This window comes from Loxodonta africana, chromosome 7 (assembly GCF_030014295.1).
Source record: "Loxodonta africana isolate mLoxAfr1 chromosome 7, mLoxAfr1.hap2, whole genome shotgun sequence".
NCBI lineage: Eukaryota > Metazoa > Chordata > Mammalia > Proboscidea > Elephantidae > Loxodonta > Loxodonta africana.
Window position 1 is genome coordinate 10,367,026 of NC_087348.1, and position 12,862 is coordinate 10,379,887.

General features: G+C 44.6%; 1 long non-coding RNA gene across 2 annotated transcripts in view; it reads right to left on the minus strand.

The window, feature by feature from the left end:
• Positions 1-12,862, minus strand: part of LOC135231624 (uncharacterized) — a 43,039-nt gene that overhangs the window by 28,778 nt on the left and 1,399 nt on the right. The window contains exons 2-3 of one of the 2 annotated variants that reach the window (XR_010322410.1): positions 11,600-11,775; positions 1,882-10,762 (exon numbers count right to left, since the gene is read on the minus strand). This is a non-coding gene — a long non-coding RNA (uncharacterized LOC135231624). Of the gene's footprint in view, positions 1-1,881; positions 10,763-11,599; positions 11,776-12,862 lie in introns of those variants that run through there. The other variant, XR_010322411.1, reaches the window with a different exon arrangement.

Sequence of the window (12,862 nt, forward strand, 5' to 3'; positions counted from 1 at the left end):
AGGATCTGTTACGAATGGACTAATAGACTATTACTAATAGACTCTGGGTGGGAGGGAGGGAGGGGGGAAGAGGGAATCATTTCTTTGGGGGCACTGAGCTTCTTTTAAGGTTGATACAAAAATTTGGAAACAGATAATGGTGATGGCTATGTAACATGACGAATATAACTAATGTCACAGAGTTGTACAGGTAAAACATGTTGAAATGGCAAATGTTTTTGTATGGACAGTACATATATATGTTATATATAAGATATTTTTAAATATTGTATATAATAAATATGAAATATTATATATAATAATTTTTAAAACATTCTTTTGAGCTACTAAAAACAAGATGTATAGCGTAACCCTATTTTTTTAATAATTTTTATTGTGCTTTAAGTGTTTTTTTTTTTTAAGTGAAAGTTTACAAATCAAGTCAGTCTCTCACACAAAAACCCATATACACCTTGCTACACACTCCCAATTACTCTCCCCCTAATGAGACAGCCGGCTCTCTCCCTCCACTCTCTCTTTTGTGTCCATTTCGTCAGCTTCTAACCCCCTCCATCCTCTCATCTCCCCTCCAGGCAGGAGATGCCAACATAGTCTCAAGTGTCCACCTGATCCAAGAAGTTCACTCCTCACCAGCATCCCTCTCCGACCCATTGTCCAGTCCAATCCACGTCTGAAGAGTTGGCTTTGGGAATGGTTCCCGTCCTGGGCCAACAGAAGGTCTGGGGGCCTTGACCACTGGGGCCCTTCCAGTCTCAGTCAGACCATTAAGTCTGGTCTTTTTTTTTTTTAATAACTTTTATTAAGCTTCAAGTGAACGTTTACAAATCCAATCAGTCTGTCACATATAAGTTTACATACATCTCACTCCCTACTCCCACTTGCTCTCACCCTCTTGAGTCAGCCCTTTCAGTCTCTCCTTTCTTGACAATTTTGCCAGCTTCCCTCTCTCTCTATCCTCCCATCCCCTCTCCAGACAAGAGTTGCCAACACAATCTCAAGTGTCCACCTGATATAATTAGCTCACTCTTCATCAGCGTCACTCTCCCACCCGCTGACCAGTCCCTTCCATGTCTGATGAGTTGTCTTCGGGGATGGTTCCTGTCCTGTGCCAACAGAAGGTCTGGGGAGCATGGCCGCGGGGATTCCTCTAGTCTCAGTCAGAGCATTAAGTTTGGTCTTTTTATGAGAATTTGGGGTCTGTATCCCACTGATCTCCTGCTCCCTCAGGGGTCCTCTGCTGTGCTCCCTGTCAGGGCAGTTATCGATTGTGGCTGGGCACCAACAAAGTCTGGTCTTTTTATGAGAATTTGGGGTCTGCATCCCACTGTTCTCCTGCTCCCTCAGGGGTTCTATGTTGTGTTCCCTGTCAGGGCAGTCATCGGTTGTAGCCGGGTACCATCTAGTTCTTCTGGTCTCAGGGTGATGTAGTCTCTGGTTCATGTGGCCCTTTCTGTCTCTTGGGCTCGTAAGCACCTTGTGCCTTTGGTGTTCTTCATTCTCCTTTGATCCAGGTGGGTTGAGACTCATTGATGCATCTTAGATGGCCGCTTGCTAGCATTTAAGACCCCAGATGCCACTCTTCAAAGTGGGATGCAGAATGTTTTCTTAATAGGTTTTATTATGCCAATTGACTTAGATGTCCCCTGAAACCATGATCCCCAGACCCCTGCCCCTGCTTCGCTGACCTTCGAAGCATTCAGTTTATTCAGGAAACTTCTCTGCTTTTGGTTTAGTCCAATTGTGCTGATCTCCCCTGTATTGTGTGCTGTCTTTCCCTTCACCTAAAGTAGTTCTTATCTACTATCTAATTAGTGAATACCCCTCTCCCGCCCTCCCTCCCTCCCCCCTCTCGTAACCACAAAAGAATGTTTTCTTCTCAGTTTAAACTATTTCTCAAGTTCTTATAATAGTGGTGTTATGCAATATTTGTCCTTTTGCAACTGACTAATTTCACTCAGCATAATGCCTTTCAGGTTCCTCCATGTTATGAAATGTTTCACAGATTCCTCACCGTTCTTTATCGATGCTTAGTATTTCATTGTGTGAATATACCATAATTTATTTAGCCATTCATCCATCGATGGGCACCTTGGTTGCTTCCATCTTTTTGCTATTGTAAACAGTGCTGTAATAAACATGGGTGTACATATATCTGTTCGTGTGAAGGCTCTTACTTCTCTAGCATATATTCCAAGGAGTGGGATTGCTGGATTGTGCGGTAGTTCTAGTTCTAGCTTTTTAAGGAAGCTCCAAATCGATTTCCAAAGTGGTTGTACCATTTTACATTAGCGTAACCCTATTTTTAAGAGTAGGGATGAGCTGAAATTTCCTTCTTGCTTCCCACCTCCTTTCTTAGTCATCTAGTGCTGCTATAACAGAAACACCACAAGTGGATGGCTTTAACAAAGAGAAGTTTATTCTCTCACAGTCCAGTAGGCTAGAAGTCCAGATTCAGGGCCCTAGCTCCAGGGGCAGCCTTTCTGTCTCTGTCTGCTCTGGAGGAAGGTCGTTGTCATCAGTCTTCCCTTGGTCTGGGAGCATCTCAGCGCAGGAACCTCAGGTCCAAAGGACAAGCTTAGCTCCCAGCACTGCTTTATTGGTGGTATGAGGTCCCCAACTCTCTGCTAGCTTCCCTTTCCTTTTTATCTCTTGAGATAAAAGGTGGTACAAGCCACACCCCAGAGAAACTCCCTTTGTATTGGATCACAGATGTGACCTTTTAACGGTGCTGCAATCCCACCCTAATCCTCTTTAACATAAAATTACAATCACAAAATGGAGGACAACCACAGAATACTGGGAATCATGGCCTAGCCAAGTTAATACATACATTTTGCGGGGGAGAGGGACATAATTCAATCCATGACACCTCCCAACACACTCAGTCTTGCCTCCTGCCTTCTCTGGGAGAACAGGGAGGGATCCAGAGAAACCCCTGATTCTGGAGAGGTGGATCTGGTCCTACTCATGCTTATCAGTTAATGAGAGAAAGCTTTGTAACAAAACCAGGATCTGAAAAGATGAATAGTTTAGCCAGGATAGAAGTCAGAAGAAAGAAAGTGTTCTGTTAATGGGAGGAAAGGCTCCCCTGAAGCTCCACAGAGGGTTTTGGGGAGCCCATCAACATATCAGCAGCTGCTACTTAGAACGGGACGGGAGATACTACCTCAAGGCAGCATAATTCTGTTCTTGCTCCGAGGCTCCTTTTTCCCAGCCACTTAGATCAAAATCACAGGCCGGCCCACAGGTCTTAGACATATTATATAAGTCACATGCCACTTCTCAAGTCAAGACCAGTCTTGGTTCAGTAATTACTACACCCAAGACCAGGTGATAATTCAGCCCTCCAGTTCATTTAAAGCTGCCCTTCACCCTGGTGCAAGCAGGAAGATGGCAGTGGCCAGTGTGTGCACACACGCGCTCCAGAGACAGAGACAGAGATAGAGACAGAAAGAAAGACAGATGAGGGAGAAGAGATTTTTTTTCTTTACTGAGGTAAAATTCTCATAACATAAAATTAACATTTTAAAGTGAACATTTCAGTGACATTTAGCTCATTCACAATGTTGTACAACCACCTTCTATATCAAGTTCCAAAACATGTTCATCATCCCAACAAGAAATCCCAATACCCGTTCAGCAGTAACTCCCATCCTCCCCCGACCCCCAGCCCCTGACAACCACCACTCTGCTTTCTGTCTCTGTGGATTTACCTGTTCCACACATTTCATATAAATGGAATCGTACAATGTGTGACCTTTTGTGTCTGGCTTCTTTCACTTAGCGCAGTGTTTTCGAGGTTCAGTCACACGGTAGCATCTGTCAGTACTTCCTTCCTTTTTATGGCTGATTTCTTGACTGCTGTTTCTATGGACATTGATTGTGGATCCAAGTAAAATGAAATCTTTTCTTCATTTATCAAGATGTTGCTTATTGGCCAGTTATGAGGATTTTTGTTTTCTTTGTGTTGAGGTGTAATCCGTACTGAAGGTTGGGGTCTTTGATCTTCATTAGTAAGTGCTTCAAGTCCTCTTCGCTTTCAGCAAGCAAAGTGGTGTCATCTGTGTAACGCAGGTTGTTAATCAGTCTTCCTCCAATCCTGATGCCCCGTACTTCTTCCTATAGTTCAGTTTCTTGGGTTATTTGCTCAGCATACAGATTGAATAAGTAGTGTGAAAGGATGCAACTTTAATGCACACCTTTCCTACTTTAAACCATGCAGTATCCCCTTGTTCTGTTTGAATAACTGCCTCTTGGTCTAAGTACAGGTTCCTCATGAGCATAATTAAGTGTTCTGGAATTCCCATTCTTCGAAATGTTATCCATAATTTGTTATGATCCACACAGTTGAATGCCTTTGCAAAGTCAATAAAACACAGGTACATATCTTTCTGGTATTCTCTGCTTTCAGCCCGGATCCATCTGACATCAGCAATGATATCCCTGGCTCCACATCCTCTTCAGAATCCGGCTTGAATTTCTGGCCGTTCTCTGTGGACGTACTGCTGCAGTAGCTTTTGAATGATCTTCAGCAAAATTATACTTATGTGTAATACTATTGATATTGTTCATTGATTTCCACGTTCTGTTGGATCACCTTTCTTTGGCATGGGCACAAATATGGAACTCGTCCAGTCAGTTGGCCTGGTAGCTGTCTTGCAAATTTCCTGGCACGGACGAGTGAGCGCTTCCAGCAGTGCATCTGTTCGTTGAAATATCTCAATTGGTATTCCGTCAGTTCCTGGAGCCTTGTTTTCGCCAATGCCTTCAGAGCAGCTTGGACCTTTCCTTCAGTACCATCGGTTCCTGATCATATGCTACCTCCTAAAATGGCTGAATGTCGACCAATTCTTTTTTGGTACAGTGACCGTATTCTTTCCATCTTCTTTTGATGCTTTCTGTGTTGTTTGATATTTTCCCCATAGAATCCTTCAATATTGCAACTTGAGGCTTGAGTTTTTTCTTCAGTTCTTTCAGCTTCACAAATGCTACCTACCTCCCGATCTTTGGTTTCCTACCTCCAGGTCTTTGTGCATTTCACTACAATGCTTTGCCTTCTCTCGCTGCCCTTTGAAATCTTTTGTTCAGCTCTTTTACTTAATCGTTTTTTCCTTTCACTTTAGCTACCTACATTCAAAAGTAACTTTCAGAGTCTCTTCTGACATCCATTTTGGTCTTTTCTTTCTTTCCTGTCTTTTTAATGACCCTTTGCTTTCTTCATGTATGATGTCCTTGATATCATTCCAAAAATCATCTGGTCGTCGGTCATTAGGGTTCAACGTGTCAAACCTATTCTTGGTTTGTTTCCAACTCAGGTCAAAATTTAATGGGCAGCAGATTTGGTCACTATGCAACATGTATGCTGCCCTCACTTATGTCAGCAATTACTGAACTGTTCCGAACTGATTCGAAGCCTTGCTTTCTAGGGGATTAAAGCCTATGGCAAGTCCTGGTTAAGTGGTCAGCTGCTAACCAAAAGGCTGGGAGTTCAAACCCACCAGCTGCTCAGCAGAAGAACGATATGGCAGTCTGCTTCTGTAAAGATTTCAGCCTTGGAAACCCTACGGGGCAGTTCTACCTTGTCTATTGGATCACCGTGAATCAGAATTGATCTGATGGCAAGGGGTTTGGTTTTATCCGGATTAAAGTCTATGTCATAAGATAGTATCTCCGTATTGATAAACTCTCCCTTATCCAGTTTATATTCAGACTCCCTTGATCCAGAACCTTCAGAATCCACTCCTAGGAATAGTCTTCCACTCCCTACCCGCCCCTGTTGGCCAGGTTCTACTGCTTCTTTGCTGATTAGTCCCTCTTCTCCCTTATCAGGTGTCTTAGTCATCTAGTGCTGCTATAACAGAAATGCCACAAGTGGATGGCTTTAAAAAAGAGAAATTTATTCTCTCAGATCCTAGTAGGCTAAAAGTCCACATTCAGGGCATCGGCTCTAGGGGAAGGTTTTCTCTCTTTCATCTCTGGGGAAAGGTCCTTGTCATCAATTTTCCCCTGGTCAAGGAGCTTCTCTGAGCAGAAATCTTGGGTCCAAAAGACGAGGTCTCCTCCTGGGGCTGCTTTCTTGGTGATATGAGGTCCCTCCATCTTTCTGCTTGATCCTCTCTTTTACATCTCAAAAGAGCTTGGCTTAAGACCCTATCTAATCTTATAAAAATCTAATCTTATAGGTCTCATCAATATAACTGCTGCTAATCCATCTCATTACATCATAGTGATAGAATTCACAGCACAGGAAAATCACATCAGATGACAAAATGGTGGACAACCCTTACAATACTGGGAATTACGACCTAGCCAAGTTGACAGATATTTTAGGGGGACACCATTCAACCCATGACAGCAGACAAAGCACTACTCTGGTCAGGTCATGCTGAGATTTGGCCCCAGTTTGGGGAAGATAAGTGTTGTGTAATAAAGAAGCTTCCTTTATTTGAGGTTGCTGCATAGTTTTTAAACAAGAGGGGAGGCTTCTATCTTCCAACATGGCGAGTGGGTCACTTCTGCAAACCAAAGGGCAGAGGAGAATCTGGGGGTTCAAGGTTCTCAAGACATCTCCCCGGACAGCTCCATCACAGGCCTCAGGGTCCCACTCCCTCCCCTTCAGGAGCCCCCTGCGTATAGGAGGGGAGGCTTCCCTGGGCTGAGAACTCAGCCTGCTCTGGAGTTCTGACACTTACTAGTCCAGGCAAGTCCTGGGCTTGTCTCTGCAGCTCTCTGCCTCTGGCTATAGAAGAGCAGCATCTCCTTCAGTGCTGCCAAGGAATCCTCCTGACTCCCTTTGCCTTCCGTTGGTGATCCATTGCCCTGGACCTACCCTTTCTCTTTACAAAGTATCCATGATATCCACCACAGCCCCTCCTCCCCCCTTTCCACAGTCTTCGTGATTATGATTGTTCCCAATATCTCTCAAACACCTAGGATATTGCCCAAGCCACATCTCCTGGCCACCTGTATCCTGTCCCAGGTCTGAGCAACTGCACCACTACCACATGCCAGGGACAGTCAGGTCCACCCTCCACCAGTGATGGGGGCCTCATGACCAGCTGGCCAACAGGAGATCCACGTGCAGAAACCCCCGCATTCTCATTTAAGAGAGCAGCCTTTTACGTCCCTATATCAGTAGTTAGTTGGAAACCCTGGTGGCGTAGTGGTTAAGTACTACGGCTGCTGACCAGAAAGTCAGCAGTTCAAATCCACCAGGTGCTCCTTGGAAACTCTATGGGACAGTTCTACTCTGTCCTGTAGGGTCACTATGAGTTGGAATCGACTCGACGGCAACGGATTTGGTTTGGTTTTAGTTTATCAGTTAGTTACTGGCTGTGGACTATCTCCAGAACTTTCCAGCTGAGGCCACTTCCCCAGAGCAGGGGGCAGGGGCAGCAGCCCCCGGGAAAAGATCTGATCAGGAAACCACAGCACAACAGCAGCCACGAGGAGGTGCAGAATCCCTAATTCCGACCCACAGCCTTCTGTTCCGATGCCTCAGGCAGATTCACCAACCAATCACAATTTCATTGTCTCTTGTGCATGTCAAACACCCACTGGCCATGTCCCCCGCAAAACCCACTTCTGCCAGAGTCGATTCTAATTCAAAGTTGACCCTATAAGACAGAGTAGAACTCCCCCACAGGGTTTCCAAGGCTGTAAATCTTTACAGAAGCAGACGACCACATCTTTCTCCTATGGAAAAGCTGGTGGGTTTGAACAGCCCACCTTTAGGTTAGCAGCCCAGCGCTTAACCACTGTGCCACCAGGGCTCCTGCCATGTTCACAGGGGACACAAATCAAGCTCCCTGAGTGGCTCTGGTAATGCCTTTCCATGTTGAAACTTGAGGAAGGGGTGGGACACTTACAGGCCACCGTCCATTCTCACTAAAGAAGTTTCTCCAAATTCCAGTTTCACCTGTGGCCTCCCCACCTCTTTGATAGGCTGGGGGCAGGGGAGGGTGGCCACCTAGGAGTTCAAAAGCCAGTTCTCCATGACCAGCTTTGCAAGTCTCTTCGGGATGTGGAACTGGCCAGAGTCTGAGAGTCACACCTTCTCACCCCAGTGGTGAGTGCTACGGCTCCTAACCAAAAGGTCGGCAGTTCAAATCCGCCAGGTGCTCCTTGGAAACTCTATGGGGCAGTTCTACTCTGTCCTATAGGGTCGCTATGAGTCAGAATTGACTCGACGGCAGTGGGTTCAGTGGGTTCACCCCAGTCTGTGAGCTGCATGTTTCCAGCTTTTGACTGCCCCATCTCTTGTCCTCTGCACCAGGGCTTACCCCTCCCTGGCCCCCAGAATCAACAGAAACACACCAGAGCTCTGTCCCTCTCCCCACCATCACCCAAAGCGAAGCTTGGAGAACTGAGTGGCAGAGAGCGCCATCTAGTGGACGCCATGGGCAGCTGACTCTGCAAGTCCCTAAAGGGGACTGCAAGTGCTTTGTTGTTGGTTGCTTGAGTCCATTCCCACTCATGACATCTGGAGGTGCTAGGACTTCTTATACCGTAGGATGGTGTATCCAGGGGAGGAGTGGGACAAGGTGCCTGACAACAAAGGACAAAAAGGGAGCCAACTTGGGAAAATGAATGAACCAAGGAGTTCCCATGGGCCACCATGAGCCCCACCCAGCCTGCCTCTGCCCAGCATAAGGGAGCAAATTGGCCCAACCAGGGGCCTGTCTAGTTTCTGCCCCCTCCCTTAATCCTTGTGGGAAATTTCCTGAACGTTCCAAGAAGGAGTCCGTTAAAATTCTCTGGGGTGTAGTGTTTATTCTGAGAAAAGATTAAGACAGAATTCAGAAAGAAGAGAGGATGCCCCCTCTCCATAGTGGTCTGGGGGACATTAGTCCACTCCCACTTCTTCACTATGGTCTCTCAGGCAGCAAAGAGGGTAAGTGAGTCAGCAGTCACCCAGAGGTGGAGATGGGGGTCAGTTACTCCAATTTCCTCCCCAGACACATCTTGTGAGGCAGACAGGAAGCAACTTCCACACAGATTACATGCGTATATCTGTATGCAGATAATTTTTTTTTTTTTCCTGTTGTTGTCGAGTCAATTCCAACTCATAGTGACCCTATAGGACAGAGTACAACTGCCCCATAGGGTTTCCAAGGAGCAACTGGTGGATTCAAACTGCCAACCACTACACCACCAGGGCTGTAATGTTCTTATACATATATTAAAAGGTCTGGAAGAAACTGTACCCAACTGCTAACTGAGGCTCTGTTAGGGGGAGGGAGTGGTATGGAGGGGGAGAAGAGAGATTTCACTTCTTAATTTGTACACTTCCCCAAAAATGTGGTGGGATCATGGGTGAACTTCACTTTCATTTTTGAGCTATTTTTTCATTTTTCAAGTTAAGCAATTGGCAACAACCAAACATTAAGAGCTTCTTAGTGAGAGAACACGGTACGAATGAGGCAGGCTTGCCGAAAAAATCAGACCTGAATCTGATCGAGCTTCTAGATCAGGGTCTGCAAACCAGGGTCCCAAATAAAGTCTTACTGGAGCATGGCCCTGCTCGTTTGTTTACAATGGCAGAGCTGAGGAATTGTGACAGAGACCATACAGCCTGTAAAGCCGAAAATATTAACTATCTGGCCCTTCAGAGAAGAAGTTTGCCAACCCCTGCTCTAGATCCAACTACAATACTATAGAAAATATAGGGGACAGAGAAACATGCTAAATAGCACCAAGGGCATGCAACCAACAAAATTTAGACTGCAGAAAATGCTACAGGACAAACCACCAGTTTCTTTAACACATAAATTGCAACAACAACAAAAAAAAGAAATGGAGGGGCCTATAGATTAAAGGAGCCCTGGTGGCACAGTGGTTAAGAGCTTGGCTGCTAACCAAAAGGTCAGGAGTTCGAATCCACGAGCTGCTCCTTGGAAACCCTATGGGGCAGTTCTACTTTGCCATATAGGGTCATTATTAGTCGGAATCAACTTGATGGCAATGGGTTTGGTTTTTTGGTTTTGGTATGGATTAAAAGAGGCTTAAAAGATACATCAGTCAATCACAGAGTGTGGACATTATCTGGATTCTGAATCAAACAGACAGTGTTAAAATGTCTTTATTAAACCTTTATGACGTATATGAGATCACTGGAAATTTGAATATTGACAGGATGTTTGATAATCCTAAGAAATGATCGTCAAATTTTTAAGTGTTACAAATCAATTGATGCTGTTATTGAATTATACATGTAGAAATTGTCAAGATGGCACGTTTTTTAAAGTATTTTTTACCACAATAAAAAAATTTTTAAAGAATGAAAAAAAATCTATTGATTCCAAATAATTTATGTAAATACTTTCCCCTTAAGGAGGTAGAGTGTAACTCCCCACTCTAAGTGTGGGCTGCAAATAATAACTTTCTTACAAAGAGCACAGAATGGAAAAGGAGAAAGAGTAAGTTTACAGTGGAGAAGCCTGACCCACACTACCTCAGCCAGGTGATCAAGGTCAACATCAACAATGATACCTCAAAGTGATAGCATGTACCTTTGATATGATGTGACAAGAATGTCACTTTCTCTCTGTGGTCTTTCTTCCAAAAACATATTACCCCAGTCCAGTTACGAGTAAAATATCACACCAATCCCAACTGAGGGACATTCTACAAGGTACCTGACCAGTTCTCCTCAAAACTGTCAAGGTCGTCATAAACAAGAAAAGTCTGAGACACCATGGCAGCCAAGAGGAGGCTAAGGAGACATGACGACTAAATGTGATGTGGTGTCCTGAGTGGGATCCTGGAACAGAAAAAAAAGAACATTGGGGGGAAATTGAGAAAACCTGAATAAAGTATATAGACTTTAGTTAATAATAATGAATCAAAACCAATTCATTAATTGTGAGAAATGTACCTATTAATAACAGAAGAAACTGGGTATGGGGCATACAGGAACTCTCAATGCCACCTGCACAGTAATTCTGTAAATCTAAAACTGTTTTAAAACAAAAGCTTTATTAAAAAAAAAAAAAAGGCAATTTAAAGTCATTTGGTTACCCCTGGCAAACTAACCTGTCATCAGAACAGGTAACTCTTATGCACCCTTCCCATGTGCCAGGCACTGCACCAAGTGCTTTACACGTATTGTGTCCTTCAACACATACACACACACAATGTGCATGCTGCTATTTTCCATTTTATAGATGGGAAACCAGAGGCAGAGAGAGGTTCAGTAACTTGCCCAGTGTCACACAGCTAGTAAGTGGCAAAACCATCGTTCGACCACCTGTCTTGATCTCCATTCCCTCTGAGACCCCACTCACTAAAAAGTATGATGACCCCACAATGAAAAAGAAGAAAAGAAAACACACACACACACACACACACACACACAAAGCCAAAATTCAGGGACCAATGCAAAGCGGCTGGAGGTGTGGTCATTGGCAACAAAGCAGAGAAAGCTGGAATCGAAGTCTCTGCAAAGGGGAATACAAGGAAGAAGCAAGGCCCTTCAGCCGGCAGAACCCCAGGAAGGCTCAAGAATTGAGGCGCCATTACCAAAGAAGGCAGGGTTGAAAGTTGTCTGAAAACAAGGGAATAAACTAAAACAATGAGGCCCTCCACGCCCAACACTCACGCTGCCATCACTGGCCTCCCACTGGAGAAGGCTTTGTTGAAGAAACTGACATCCTGGTAGATCAGGAGGGGGGCACGTCCTATTCTCTGCGTGCCTCCGATTTCCACTTTAGGCACTCTTCGGTACGCATGAGTCAGCAGCCAAGGGCCAGGCAACACTTGAGGAAAACTTCAAAACTAAGGAAAAAAAAAAAAAAAACTGACAAAGGGAATGTGGAGAAAACCAAGACAATGAATGAGCAGAAGAAAACGTTTCTAAAACTCTAATTAATGTCCTAAGAGACATAAGATTTTTGCGTCAATGAAACAAAAGCAAGATGACGAAAGAAAAGGAACATTTGGAGATGAAGAGGAAACTCCTGGTTATTGAAAATGTAAGAGCAGAAATGAGACACTCAATATAAGAATAAGGAAATCTCCCAGAAAGTAGAATAAAAAGTCAAATAAATAGAAAACGGTAAAGAAATACATAATAAAATTAGAGGATTGGTCCAGGATGAAGAACGTCCAAATAATGGGAGTGTGTATGTTTCAGGGGCAGCTCGTAGCAGCAAGGGAGGCTGGGAAAGCAAGCCCTTGACATTTCCAGCTTCCGTAATAGAAGTCGTGAGGGCAGTGGTGGTTCGGTGGTAGAACCTTCCATGAGGAGACCTGGGTTTGATTCCCCAGCAATGCACCTCACTCACATCCACCACCCATCTCTTAGTGGAGGTTTGTGTGTTGCTATGATGCTGAACAGATTTCAGCAGACCTTCCAGATGGACTTCCTAGATGGACTAGGAAGAAAGGCCTGGCAATCTGCTGCCAAAAATCAGCCAATAAAAACCTTATGGATCACAGACTTCCTGGGGCTATTGAAGTTGGATGAACCCCGGAAAATACTGCCCTGAGACAATCTTTAGACCTTGAACCAAAAATATCCCCTAAAGTCTTCTCTAAACCGAACAATCGTTTAGCTTATTTAGGAAGGATACCAAAAACACATTACCGTCGAGTCCCATCAGACTCATAGTGACTCTACAGGACAGAGTAGAGCTGCCCCATAGGGTTTCTAAGAAGTGGCTGGTGGATTCAAACTGCTGACCTTCTGATTAGCAGCCCAAGCTCTTAACCACTGTGGCAACAGGGCTCCAATTAGGAAGAATATAAGCCAAATTTAGTGAACACCAAGCACTGTCCTTGCCACAGTTTGCCCTTCTGATGACCACATATCCATTTGACTCCTCCTTGCGCAGAGAGACCACTCCTAGAAGGGGCCCTAACC